The sequence below is a fragment of the Triticum dicoccoides genome, chromosome 6A, assembly GCF_002162155.2.
Source record: "Triticum dicoccoides isolate Atlit2015 ecotype Zavitan chromosome 6A, WEW_v2.0, whole genome shotgun sequence".
NCBI classification, from domain to species: Eukaryota; Viridiplantae; Streptophyta; class Magnoliopsida; order Poales; family Poaceae; genus Triticum; species Triticum dicoccoides.
The window spans coordinates 384328994-384344086 of NC_041390.1; positions in this window are offsets into that span (position 1 = coordinate 384328994).

Below are 15093 nucleotides of genomic sequence, written 5' to 3' on the forward strand. Positions count from 1 at the left end.
ATTATCCTCTATTTCTTCCAATATTATTTGATCTATATTTACTCTTTGCAAAATGTAGAATAATGGCAATGCTTATAAAGAATTTTCTTTGGGGAATTTATTGAATTATCTTTCCATCAACATGGAGAAGGGCTTTGTCCAGCCCGTGTTAACATGTAATGTATCCTTCTCAAGCCTTCAACCTTTGTTCTAGTATAGATTTGAATAGGCATCATTTCCTCCACTGCTATTTACATCTGATTGGATGTTTGCAACAACTACCGGTTTTAAATTGTAGTTGTAAAAACATGTTCCTTATGCAGAATAGATCCATTTATTTGCTTATATAATTGTGAAACCTGTTACGTGTCTCATTGTTTCTCTTTCAGAGTCGTATCTCTTATGCCAGGCAGAACTTTAGAAAAGATAGTGAGCCAAACCATCTTGAGGACAGCGAGATGACCCCAAGGTCCTGTCTTGATGAAGACAGTGAGTTGAATCTACTCACCAGCAGGTGTGAGACAACCTCTGTGCAATCGCTGCCTCAATCAGTTCTACTTCTCTAGTCTCAACTTAAAGTGGAAAGGCTTGCAATCCTACATGTCCCATTGTTCTTGGTAGACCTTTCCTTAGAACGATTGGTGCAATTATTGATATGAAGAAAGGGAATATTAGATTCCAATTTCCATTAAGGAAAGGCATGGAACACTTTCCTAGAAATAAAATTAAATTACCGTATGAATATATTATGAGATCCACTTATGGATTGCATACCAAAGATGATAATACCTAGATCTATTCTTGCTTTTATGCCTAGCTAGGGGCGTTAAACGATTGCGCTTGTTGGGAGGCAACCCAATTTTATTTTTGTTTCTTGCTTTTTGGTTATTTTTAGTAATAAATAATTCATCTAGACTCTGTTTAGATGTGGTTTCATGCTTTTAATTAGTGTTTGTGCCAAGTAGAACCTTTGGAAAGACTTGGGAAAAGTCTTTGCGGTCTTGTTGTAAAAAACAGAAACTTTAGCGCTCACGAGATTTGCTGCCACTTTTTTACTGGAGAGTGCGATTAGGTTGATTCTTTTTGCAGATGATTAATAGATAAATTCCTCACGTAGAGAAATTTATTTTAGAAGTTTTGGGGTTACAGAAGTATTCAAAACCTACACCTTACTACAGATTGTTCTGTTTTTGACAGATTCTATTTTTCGTGTGTTGTTTGCTTATTTTGACGAATCTATGGCTAGTATCGAAGGTTATGAACCATAGAGAAGTTGGAATACAGTAGGTTTAACACCAATATAAATAAAGAATGAGTTTATTACAGTACCTTAAGTGGTGGTTTGTTTTCTTATATTAACGGAGCTCATGAGATTTTTTGTTTAAGTTTTGTGTTGTGAAGTTTTCAAGTTTTGGGTAAAGATTTGATGGATTATGGAACAAAGAGTGGCAAGAGCCTAAGCTTGAGGATGCCCAAGGCACCCCAAGGTAAAACTCAAGGACAACCAAAAGCCTAATCTTGGGGATGCCCTAGAAGTCATCACCTCTTTCGTCTTCTTCTATCGGTAACTTTACTTGAGGCTATATTTTTATTCACCACATGATATGTGTTTTGCTTGGAGCGTCTTGTATGACTTGAGTCTTTGCTTTATAGTTTACCACAATCATCCTTGCTGTACACACCTTTTGGGAGAGACACACATGAATTGAAATTTATTAGAATACTTTATGTACTTCACTTATATCTTTTGAGCTAGATAATTTTGCTCTAGTGCTTCACTTATATCTTTTAGAGCAGGGTGGTGGTTTTATTTTATAGAAATTATTGATCTCTCATGCTTCACTTATATCATTTTGAGAGTTCTTTAGAACAGCATGGTAATTTGCTTTGGTTATGAAATTAATCCTGATATGATAGGCATCCAAGACGGGTATAATAAAAACTATCATAGAAAGTGCGTTGAATACTATGAGAAGTTTGATACTTGATAATTGTTTTGAGATATAAAGGTGGTGATATTAGAGTGTGATAGTTGAGTAATTGTGAATTTGAGAAATAGTTGTGTTGAATATTGCAAGTCCTGTAGCATGCACGTATGGTAACCGTTGTGTAACATATTTGAAACATGAGGTTTTCTTTGATTGTCTTCCTTATGAGTGGCGGTCGGGGACGAGCGATGGTCTTTTCCTACCAATCTATCCCCCTAGGAGCATGCGCGTAGTGCTTGGTTTTTGATGACTTGTAGATTTTTGCAATAAGTGTGTGAGTTATTCATGACTAATGTTGAGTCCATGGATTATACGCACTCTCACCCTTCCATCATTGCTAGCCTCTTCGTTACCGTGCATTGCCCTTTCTCACCTTGAGAGTTGGTGAAAACTTCGCCGGTGCATCCAAACCCCGTGATATGATACGCTCTATCACACATAAACCTCCTTATATCTTTGTAACACCTCGGATGTAACTTGCCATATTTGTACTCCGACTCTTGCCATTTTCGGCTTTAAGTTATGAGATTCCCTTCGTGGTTGGGTTCTTGTCTTCGTTTTGCATTTTGTCCATGTCACGCATTTCATATCATGTCATCATGTGCATCGCATTTGCATACGCGTTCGTCTCATGCATCCGAGCATTTTCCCCGTTGTCCATTTTGCAATCCGACATTCCCATGTCCTCCGGTGCCCCTTTTGTCTCTTTTCGTTTGCGGGTGCTAAACGTTCTCAAAATGGACCGAGATATGCCAAGTGGCCTTGGTACACCACCGGTAGACCGCCTGTCAAATTTCGTGTCATTTGGAGTCTGTTTGATACTCCAACGGTTAACCGGGGAACCGCAAAGGCTTCGTGTGTGTTGCAGCCCAACACCCCTCCAAAACAGCCCAATAATCCATCCAAACCTCTTTCATGTCCTCCGTCGTCGGATCACGATCACGTCGTCGAAAACTACACTTCATTTGGACACTCCTACCTCCTCCTACCTATAAATAGGTGCTCCCTCCGAATTTTTCACGCAGGCAAACCCTAGCCCCGCTCCCTCTCCACCGCCGGACGTGCCCGCCAGCGCCGGACACGTCCACCGCCGCCGCCCGCAGCCAACCGGGGCGCGCCACCTATCCCTGGTCGCCGCCCCGCCGCCAGGCCCGCTCGGGCCAATCGCCGGCCCTCCCAGCCCGGGTCGCGCGCGCCGCCCGGCCAAGCTCGTCCCCGCCGCCCTGCTCCTCTGCGCTGCCCGCCGCCACCGGAGCCGGCCGCGCCCGCAGCCACCGGAGCTCGCCGGCGCCCGTTGCCCGTGCCCACCGCGGGGCCCACCGCCTCCACCTCGACGCCTCACCTTCAAGCCACTCTGGCGCCATCCCCAGCCATCTCCGCCGCGACCTCCATCTCCGGCGATCCTCGGACTCCACGCCAGATCTGGATCTGACGAGGTTGACCCCCTTTTTTTGTCGAAGTCCCTGATATTTTTGCATACTGGTGCTATGTTCATCATGCCATAACTTCTCATCCGTAGTTCCATTTCATGTGCATGATATATCAAAATGTTCATTAGGAGATGCTCTTCATTTCATTCCATTGTGGCATGCTTGTTTGAGTCTATCTTGATGCCAAAATCATTGATGCAAGAGTGCTATAAAATGTTAGCTCCTGTTACTTAGCAGATTATGATGATTTGTCATTTTTGCCACATTTGTTGTGTGCTTCGTCTGAACATGAGCTCTACATGTGTTTTGATCTATGATATGCCATCTTTACAGGGGTGCTTTCCATGTATTTTTGTGATCAATGTGGTGACTAGCACAAGCATGCAAAGTAGCCTTTGTGATATTGCTGATTTCATGGACATAGGATTTTGCTAAGTCCTTGTTCTATTGTCATTTTTATGCCAGGTAAACATGATGCTACAGTGAGATCCATGCTTGTTTTGAGTTGCTTCAGTAAGGGTGATTTGGCCATATGGTTGTGTTCTATCCATCCATGCCCTTGTTTGCAATTATGGAGTGCCCTAGCATGTCTTAATCTTGCTCTACTTTTGCTATAAAATGTTCCTGGCAGATTGTTTACATGTTAATCAATTTTGCCATGGTTGTTGTTAGTGACCCAAGCATGCTATGAACTTGTTCTTGCCATGGTTAGCTTCACGAACATATCTTATTGCTGTAGGTATGCTTGTTTTGTCATGACAGTCTTTGTGTTGAGTGATTTGAGCTCGCAAAGATGCCTTCATATTTTTGTTTATGCCATGCTCTGTTTTTCTGCTAAGTCTGAAACTGTTATTAAAACTTGCTATGTTTACATGGGTGTCATCATATTTTCTGTGCCTTTTTGGCTCATGATCAGTAAGGGACTTTTGTTCTAGGCTTTGAGTAGATTCATGCCATGCCTTTGTTTGCTATGATATGTTCCTGTAGCTTCTTTTTTTCTTGCTCTAAACATGGCTTCCTAATGTTAATTCCTGGCATGTTGATATTTTCACCAAGTCTGTGAAGCTCATATATTTTGCACTTTTGCCATGCTTGTTTGAACCTGCTCTGGTGTGATTTAGCCGTAGCTCAGTGTTCATCTTTTGTGAATCATCTTGAGTAGATCACTGCCATGTGCTTTGTTGTTATGTTGGAGTGCGGTATCTTAGTTTCTTGTTGCATTCCAGATGGCATTGTGTTGTTAATCGCAGAATTGTGCCATTCTTGTTTTCCTTGCCATTTGCAAACCGTGCGTCCAATTCCGGTGATCTTTATATCGATTTTGACCAAAATCATCTCATCTTTCCAGCTGCACACGTTGCCAAGTTTATGCCTTGATCAATCTTTCCCTTTCGGAGTACGCATATGCATCGCATATCACCTCTCGTATATCATGCCATGTTTTGCATCATGTTGCTTGTGCATTGCACCATGGTTGATTGTTGTTCCTTTGCTTGTGTTCTTGCTTTGGGTAGATTCGGGACACAAGTACATGATCGAGGAACCTGTTGAGTACGCTAACAAGGAGCAAGCTTTCGTCAACTCTGAGAACTTTGCAGGCAAGATGACCATACCCTCAAAATCACTTTTATCTTTGCTTGCTAGTTACTCGCTCTATTGCTATGCCGCGATACCTACCACTTGATATATCATTCCTCCCATATTGCCATGTCAAGACTCTAACCCACCTTTCCTAGCAAACTGTTGTTTGGCTATGTTACCACTTTGCTCAGCCCCTCTTATAGCGTTGCTAGTTGCAGGTGAAGATGAAGTTTGTTCCACGTTGGAACATGGATATTGTTGGGATATCGTTATTATCTCTTATTTACTTTAATGCATCTACATACTTGGTAAAGGGTGGAAGGCTCGGCCTTATGCCTGGTGTTTTGTTCCACTCTTGCCGCCCTAGTTTCCGTCATACCGGTGTTATGTTCCTTGATTTTGTGTTCCTTCCGCGATTGGGTGTTATGGGAACCCCTTGACAGTTCGCTTTGAATAAAACTCCTCAAGCAAGGCCCAACCTTAGTTTTACCGTTTGCCTACCTACCACCATATACCTTCCCTTGGGTTCTGCAGACTCAAGGGTCATCTTTATTTTAACCCCCCCCCCTGGGCTAGTGCTCCTCTGAGTGTTGGTCTGAACCGAGTAGACTGCGGGGCCACCTCGGGGCAACTTGAGGGTTGGTTTTACTCGTAGGATGTCTCATCCGGCGTGCCCTGAGAGCGAGATACGTGTGACTCCTATCGGGATGTCGGGGCAACGGGCGGTCTTGATGGTCTTGTTTTACCATTGTCGAAATGTCTTGTAACTAGGATTCCGAGGCTGATCGGGTCTTCCTGGGAGAAGGAATATCCTTCATTGATCATGAGAGCTTGTGATGGGCTAAATTGGGACACCCCTGCAGGGTTTGAACTTTTGAAAGTCATGCACGAGGTTGTGGGAAGATGGGAATTTGTTAATGTCCGGTTGTAGAGAACTTGACACTTAACTTAATTAAAATGAATCAACCGCGTGTGTAGCCGTGATGGTCTCTTTTCGGCGGAGTCCGGGAAGAGAACACGGTCTCGTGTTATGTTTGACCGTAAGTAGTTTCAGGATCACTTCTTGATCACTTATTAGTTTCTCGACCATGCTTTGCTTCTCTTCTCGCTCTCTTTTAGGTAAGTTAGCCACCATATATGCTTAGTGCTTGCTGCAGCTCCACCTCACTACCCTTTCCTACCCATAAGCTTAAATAGTCTTGATCTCGCAGGTGTGAGATTGTTGAGTCCTCGTGACTCACAGATACTTCCAAACAGTTGTAGGTGCCGATGATACCAGTGTAGATGACGCAACCGAGCTCAAGTGGGAGCTTGATGAAGATCTTGTCCATTATGTTGTTTCGTTTTCCTGTTGATCAGTAGTGGAGCCCAGTTGGGACGATCGGGGATCTAGCCTTTTGGGGTGGTCTTTCTTTATTTTGGTTCCGTAGTCGGACCTTGATTGTATTCTTGGATGATGTATGATATAGTTATGTATTGTACGAAGTGGCGATTGTAAGCCGACTCGTTATCCCTTTCTTATTCAGTACATGGGATGTGTAAAGATTACCCCTCTTGCGACATGTCTACCATGCGGTTATGCCTCTAAGTCGTGCCTCGACACGTGGGAGATATAGCCGCATCGTAGGTGTTACAAGTTGGTAATCAGAGCCTTCCCCGACTTAGGAGCCCCCTGCTTGATCGAATCGGTGACGTTGTTGAGTCTAGAAGAAAATATTTTGAGTCTTAGGATTATATATATCGGAGAGTAGGATTCTTTTTACTCCTCAGTCCCTTCATTGCTCTGGTGAGGCCTCCTGACGTAGAGTTTTGACTCTTCTCTCCTCAAATTTCATGAAAAAAAAATTAGGATCACGCGGGTATCTTGGAATTGTCCCGATGGTTTTGTGATGAGAACATTGTTCTTGGTGCCTCCTGACATTTGGGGGTGTGGCAGTGTCCCGGGGAGTCTAGCTCCGAGGTGTTGTCGTCACAATTTTATCGTTACAATTCTGGAATACCTGAGTTCGCCAACATCGAAAATCTCCTTTATGTAGTTGTTGGTGAGATAACCTCGACGCCACCCAGTACTGGGGCGGGAGTTTGGGAGTATTGCCATAACTCGTATAACGGATGCTTTTCGAAGGTTGAGGTAAATGATTTCCGAAAGTTTCTTGGTTATGTGTTGAAGGATGGATACAACTGGATGTAGGATTTGCTCGTTTTGGGTGAGATATTATGCTTCCCCTGTATCCCCAACACATGATTGCATAACCAGAAAATTTCGGGAGTTTTATAGGTGGGAATTCAAGTAGCTCTAGTATTTCTTCCCACAGATATTTGGTTTGTGATTGGGTAATCCTTACCACTTATTTGTTCTTATCCGTGCCTTGTTGTTTTATTCTTCTACCTTTATCTAAGTGGCTTCTCAACTTAATGGAAGTGTGATGATTTACTTTGGAATTCATTCGTTCATTCTTGTTCGAAAGTTAAGGCTATATGTTGCAATTTCGACCCATTGATTCATCTTGAATATATGTCTTTCAAGATGCTAACGGATGTCAACCTCTTCAGGATGGCTCCTCCAACGCGTCAGAATCCGGACCCTCTGCCACCACCTCCACCTCCGGAGGCATGGCAAGCTGTCATGGCAGCCACCAATGCCAACACTCAGATGCTTTTGCAGCTCTTGCAAGAGCGCAACCAAGGGCAAGGCAACCAAGGAAATCAAGGCCAAGGCAACAATCAGCCTCAGTTTGCTACCCTCAATCAGTTCCTCGCAAACCAGCCGAAGTCCTTCAGCAACTGTGTCAAGGCCACAGACACCGACGACTGGCTCGTGGATATCTGCAAACTTTTCGAGTGTAGCAATGTCAAGCCTGAGGACTTTGTCAAGTTTGTGTTGTTTCAACTCAAGGATCAAGTTGCTGAGTGGTATCAACAATACAAAGATTCCAGAGGAGGTTGTGTGATTACCTGGGATGATTTCCGCTGAGATTTCAAAGCTCACCACATTCCTCAAAGTGTTGCTGAGAGTAAGCGTGAGGAGTTCCGCAATCTCAAGCAAGGCAGCATGTCTGTTTACCAATACAATATCCTGTTTCAGAGGCTCGCTCGCTTTGCTAAACAAGACGTCCCTGATGAAAAGAGCATGATTTATTAATTCAGAGGTGGCCTTAGAGAAGATCTGCAATTAGCTCTCGTGCTTCTTGAGCCGACTAAGTATGATGAATTCTACAACATGGCACTAAAGCAAGAGGCTGCTCAGCTCAATTGTGATGCTTCTAAGAAGAGAGTGAGGGATGCAGCTCAATCCTCTTCTTCAACTCAAGTGGCAGCTAAGCAATAGAAGTTCTGGTTGCCTCCTCCTCCTCCATTTCGTCAGTCTTACCAGCAGAAGAGTAAAGGTGGCAATGGATCTTCCCACCCACCCAAACCAGGCTATCAGAGCAAAGCGCAGACTCATACTCCAAGGTCAAGTGCTCCTTGTCACCATCTGCTCTCAGAGGTTACTTGCAACAAGTGTCAGCAGAAAGGGCACTATGTAAACAAATGCTTCAACCAAAGGCGCCTTCCGCCTCCTCCTCCTGTGAGATCTGCCAACAATGCAGTGGTCAAGCATAATCCCAAGCATGCCAAGGTCAACATGATGAACGCAGCTCAGGCAGAGGATTCTTCAAAAGTGATCATGGGTAACCTTCCAGTTAACTTCATTCCTGCTAAAGTTCTTTTTGATACGGGTGCATCACATTCTTTCATGTCATTCCCATTTGCATCGGAGCACAATGTTGACACAGAGGTTTTGTCCAAAGTCATGCAAGTTGTTTCTCCGAGAAAGCTTATGACTTCTAGTTTGGTTGCTCCCGATGTCTCTGTCCAGTTTGGAGACTATAAATTTCTGTCCTCTCCAATTGTTCTTGGTGACTCTGATATTGATTTAATTCTCGGGATGGACTGGCTTTATAAGCACAAGGCTCAGCTTGATTGTGCTACCAGGCAGATTCAATTGACACACTCGTCTGAGGATGTGATCATCTATGCCTCTCATGACGAAACCATTCGGCTGTTTTCTCTCAATGAGAAGGGCGAGTTGAATGCCATCTCTCAGATTCAATTCGTTTGTGAATATCAAGACGTCTTTCCAGAAGAGCTTCCGGGAATGCCTCCTCACCGGCCAGTTGAATTCGTTATCGATCTTGAGACTGGCACGAACCCTGTTTGCAAATGTCCTTACAAGCTTGGTCCAGAAGAGTTGAAGGAGTTGAAGAAACAACTCGATGAACAAGAGCATATGGGTCTGATCAGACCGAGTTCTTCTCCATGGTGTTGTGGTGTTCTTTTTGTCAAGAAGAAGGATGGAATGGAACGACTCTGCGTCGACTACCGCCCATTGAACAAGAAAACAATAAAGAACAAGTACCCACTTCCATACATCAATGAGCTTTTCGAGCAACTTAAAGGTTCCCAAGTATTCTCCAAGCTTGACCTCCGCATGGGTTATCATCAGATTCGCATTTGTGAACAAGATATCCCCAAGACAACATTCAGAACAAGCTATGGTTCTTATGAATATATTTTCATGTCTTTCGGCCTTGTAAATGCTCCTCCAACGTTCTCTCGCATGATGAACTTCATCTTCAACCCTTACACAAATGATTTCGTCTTGGTGTATCTCGACGATATTTTGGTCTTTTCCAAGAACAAGGAGGATCATGCCAAGCATTTGAGATTGGTACTCGACAAACTCAGAGAGCATCAATTCTATGCCAAGTTTTCGAAGTGTGAATTCTGGCTTGATGAGGTTCTCTACCTTGGCCATATCATCTCTGCCAAAGGCAAGGCGGTTAATCCTGAGAAGGTGTCTGCAATTGTAAATTGGGAACCGCCTCAGAATGTGAAGCAGCTCCGCAGTTTCCTTGGGCTTGCAAGCTATTGTCAAAGATTCGTTGAGAATTTCTCTAAGATCTCAAAGCCTCTTTCCAACCTCCTCCAGAAGCATGTCAAGTATGTCTCGACGCCTGAATGTGACATCGCTTTCAACACCCTCAAAGAGAAGCTAGTCACAGCTCCTGTTTTGACTCCTCCTGATGAATCCAAACCATTTGAGGTTTTTTGTGATGCCTCCCTGCAAGGTCTCGGTGTTGTGTTAATGCAAGAGAAGAAAGTTGTAGCCTATACCTCTCGCCAGTTGAAGCCCAACAAAAAGAACTACCCCACTCATGACCTCGAGTTGGCGGCAGTTGTCCATGCATTATTAACGTGGAGACATCTCTTGTTGGGAAGGAAAGTGGACATCTTCACTGATCATAAGAGCCTCAAGTACATCTTCACTCAGCCCAACCTCAACCTCAGGCAGACTCGTTGGGTCGAAATGATTCAAGAATACAATCCGAGTATTGAATATAATCCAGGCAAGGCCAATGTCATTGCAGATGCTTTGAGTAGGAAGGCTTACTGCAACGGCCTAATTCTCAAGCCGTTCCAACCGGACCTTTGTGAAGCTTTCCACAAACTGAATATCCAAGTTGTTCCTCAAGGCTTTGTTGCCAACCTCCAAGTTTCTCCTACTTTGGAACATCAAATTCGTGAGGCACAACTTCTTGATGCCATGGTGAAGAAGGTGAAAATGGGATTGCCAAGAGCCAACCCAAATACAAGTGCTATCGCCTTGACGACAAAGACACTCTATTCTTCGAGGATCGAATTGTGGTTCCTAAGGGTGATCTACGCAAAGTCATTATGAACGAGGCGCACAATTCCCTTCTATCCATTCATCCTGGAAGTACAAAGATGTACCATGACCTCAAGCAGTCGTTTTGGTGGACTCGAATGAAGCGAGAAATTGCTCAGTTCGTGAATGAATGTGATGTCTGCAGAAGAGTGAAGGCAGAACACCAACGACCAGCTGGTCTCCTCTAACCTCTTGCCATTCCAGAATGGAAGTTTGACCATATTGAGATGGACTTCGTGACTGGATTTCCCAAGTCCAAGCATGGAAATGACGCTATCTTTGTTGTCATCGACAAGCTTACTAAAGTGGCTCATTTCCTTCCTATCAAAGAATCTATCACAACAGCTCAGTTGGCAGAGCTATATACCTCCAGGATTGTCTCTTTGCACGGCATTCCGTAGTTGATATCTTCAGATCGTGGAAGCATCTTTACTTCTAAGTTTTGGGACTCCTTTCAGGAGGCCATGGGCACCAGCATTCGCTTCAGCACAGCCTTCCATCCTCAAACTAGTGGACAAGTCGAGCGAGTCAATCAAATTCTTGAAGATATGCTCTGGGCTTGTGTCATTTACTTCGGTATGAAGTGGGAAGATTGTCTTCCATATGCCGAGTTATCCTACAACAACAACTTCCAAGCGAGTTCAGGCAAGGCCCCATTCAAGATTCTCTATGGCAGAAAGTGTCATACCCCTCTTAATTGGTCAGAGACTGGTGAACACCAACTTGTTGACAATGACTTAATCACAGAGGTTGAAGAAATGTGCAAAGTCATCCGTGAAAATCTCAAAGCCGCGCAATCGCGCTCGAAGAGTTACTATGATAGCAAGCATCGTGACTTGGCTTTCGAGATCGGAGACCATGCCTACCTCCGCGTCTCTCCAATGAAAGGTACTCGTCGCTTCGGTATCAAAGGGAAGCTTGCCCCTAGATACATGGGTCCTCTCAAGATCATTGGCAAAAGAGGAGATCTCGCCTATCAACTTGAGCTTCCGTCCAACTTCGCAAATGTGCACGACGTGTTTCACGTGTCACAGCTTCGCAAGTGCTTCAGGACTCCTGACCGCACTATCAACTTCGAAGAGATTGATCTCCAGGAAGACCTGTCTTATCATGAGCATCCTGTTGCTATTCTTGAAGAAACCGAGCGCAAGACTCGCAACAAGTCTATCAAATTCCTGAAAGTGAAGTGGTCACATCATTCCGACCGAGAAGCCACCTAGGAACGCAAGGATCACCTCCGTTACGAATATCCGGAGTTCTTTCAGTCCTAGATCTCGGGACGAGATCCTTTCGTAGTGGTGGAGTGTTGTAACACCCCGGATGTAACTTGCCATATTTGTACTCCGACTCTTGCCATTTTCGGCTTTAAGTTATGAGATTCCCTTCGTGGTTGGGTTCTTGTCTTCGTTTTGCATTTTTTCCATGTCATGCATTTCATATCATGTCATCATGTGCATCGCATTTGCATACGCGTTCGTCTCATGCATCCGAGCATTTTCCCCGTTGTCCATTTTGCAATCCGACACTCCCACGTCCTCCGGTGCCCCTTTTGTCTCTTTTCGTTTGCGGGTGCTAAATGTTCTCAAAATGTACCGAGATATGCCAAGTGGCCTTGGTACACCACCGGTAGACCGCTTGTCAAATTTCGTGTCATTTGGAGTCTGTTTGATACTCCAACGGTTAACTGGGGAACCACAAAGGCCTCGTGTGTGTTGCAGCCAAACACCCCTCCAAAACAGCCCAATAACCCATCCAAACCTCTTTCATGTCCTCCGTCGTCGGATCACGATCACGTCGTCGAAAACTACACTTCATTTGGACACTCCTACCTCCTCCTACCTATAAATAGGTGCTCCCTCCGAATATTTCACGCAGGCAAACCCTAGCCCCGCTCCCTCTCCGCCGTCGGACACGTCCACCGCCGCCGCCCGTAGCCAACCGGGGCATGCCACTTGTCCCTGGCCGCCGCCCCGCCGCCAAGCCCGCTCAGGCCTAGGGCCTGCCCTCCCGGCCTGGGTCGCGCGTGCCGCCACCTCCTGCGTCGTTCTCGCGTGCCGCCCGGCCAAGCTCATCACCGCCGCCCTGCTCCTCCGTGCCACCCGCCGCCACCGGAGCCGGCCGCGCCCGCCGCGACCGGAGCTCGCCGGCGCCCGCTGCCCATGCCCACCGCGAGGCCCGCCGCCTCCACCTCGACGCTGCACCTTCAAGCCACTCCGGCGCCGTCCCCGGGCATCTCCGGCGAACCCTCCTCATCCGCAAGCGTCGGCGACCGCCGCGACCTCCGTCTCTGGCGATCCTCGGACTCCGCTCCAGATCTGGATCTGACAAGGTTGACCCTCGTTTTTTCCGTCTAAGTCCTTGATTTTTTTGCATACTGGTGTTATGTTCATCATCTCATAACTTCTCATTCGTTGCTCCGTTTCATGCGCATGATATATCAAAATGTTCATTAGGAGATGCTCTTCATTTCATTCCATTGTGGCATGCTTGTTTGAGTCCATCTTGATGCCCAAATCGTTGATGCAAGAGTGCTATAAAATGTTAACTCCTGTTACTTAGCAGATTATGAGGATTTGTCATTTTTGCCACATTTTTTGTGTGCTTCGTATGAACATGAGCTCTACATGTGTTTTGATCTATGCTATGCCATCTTTACAGGGGTGCTTGCCATGTATTTTTGTGATCAATGTGGTGACTAGCACAAGCATTCAAAGTAGCCTTCGTGATATTGCTGATTTCAGGGACTTAGGATTTTGCTAAGTCCTTGTTCTGCTGTTATTTTTATGCCATGTAAACATGATGCTAGAGTGAGATCCATGTGTGTTTTGAGTTGCTTCAGTGAGGGTGATTTGGCCATGTGGTTGTGCTCTATCCATCCATCCCCTTATTTGCAATTATGGAGTGCCCTCGTATGTCTTAATCTTGCTCTAATTTTGCTATAAAATGTTCCGGGCAGATTGTTTACATGTTAATCAATTTTGCCATGGTTGTTGTTAGTGACCCAAGCATGCTATGAACTTGTTCTTGCTATGGTTAGCTTCATGAACATGTCTTCTTGCCGTAGGTATGCTTGTTTTGTCATGAAAGTCTTTGTGTTGAGTGATTTGAGCTCGCAAAGATGCCTTCATATTTGTGTTTATGCCATGCTCTATTTTTCTGCTAAGTCTGAAACAGTTATTAAAACTTGCTATGTTTACATCGGTGTCATCATATTTTCTATGCCTTTTTGGCTCATGATCAGTAAGGGACTTTTGTTCTAGGCTTTGATTAGATTCATGTCATGCCTTTATTTTCTATGATATGTTCATGTAGCTTGTTGTTTGCTTGCTCTAAACATGGTTTCCTGATGTTAATTCCTGGCATGTTGATATTTTCACTAAGTCTGTGAAGCTGATATATTTTGCACTTCTGCCATGCTTGTTTGAACCTGCTCTGGTGTGATTTAGCCGTAGCTCAGTGTTCATCTTTTGTCAAGAATCTTGAGTAGATCACTGCCATGTGCTTTGTTGTTATGTTGGAGTAGAGTAGCTTAGTTTCTTGTTGCATTCTAGATGGCATTGTGCTGTTAATCGCAAAATTGTGCCATTCTTGTTTTGCTTGCCATTTGCAAACTGTGCATCCGATTCCGGTGATCTTTATGTCAATTTCGACTAAAATCATATCATGTTTCCAGCGGCACACTTGGTTTGCCAAGTTGATACCTTGATCAATCTTTCCCTTCCGGAGTACGCATATGCACCACATATCACATCTCGTATATCATGCCATGTTTTGCATCAAGTTGCTTGTGCATTGCACCGTGATTGATTGTTGTTCCTTTGCTTGTGTTCTTGCTTTGGGTAGAGCCAGGAGACGAGTACGTGATTGAGGAACCTGTTGAGTATGCTAACGAGGAGCAAGCTTTTGTTAACTCTGGGAACTTTGCAGGCAAGATGAACATACCCTCAAAATCACTTCTATCTTTGCTTGATAGTTGCTCGCTCTATTTCTATGTCGTGATACCTACCACTTGCTATATCATGCCTCCCATATTTCCATGTCAAGCCTCTAACCCACCTTTCCTAGCAAACCGTTGTTTGGCTATGTTACCGCTTTGCTCAGCCCCTCTTATAACGTTGCTAGTTGCGGGTGAAGATGAAGTTTGTTCCATGTTGGAACATGGATATTGTTGGGATATCATTATTATCTCTTATTTACTTTAATGCATCGATATACTTGGTAAAGGGTGGAGGCTCGGCCTTATGTCTGGTGTTTTGTTCCACTCTTGCAGCCCTAGTTTCCGTCATACCGGTGTTATGTTCCTTGATTTTGCGTTCCTTACGCGGTTGGGTGTTATGGGAACCCCTTGACGGTTCGCGTTGAATAAAACTCCTCCGGCAAGGCCCAACCTTGGTTTTTACCATTT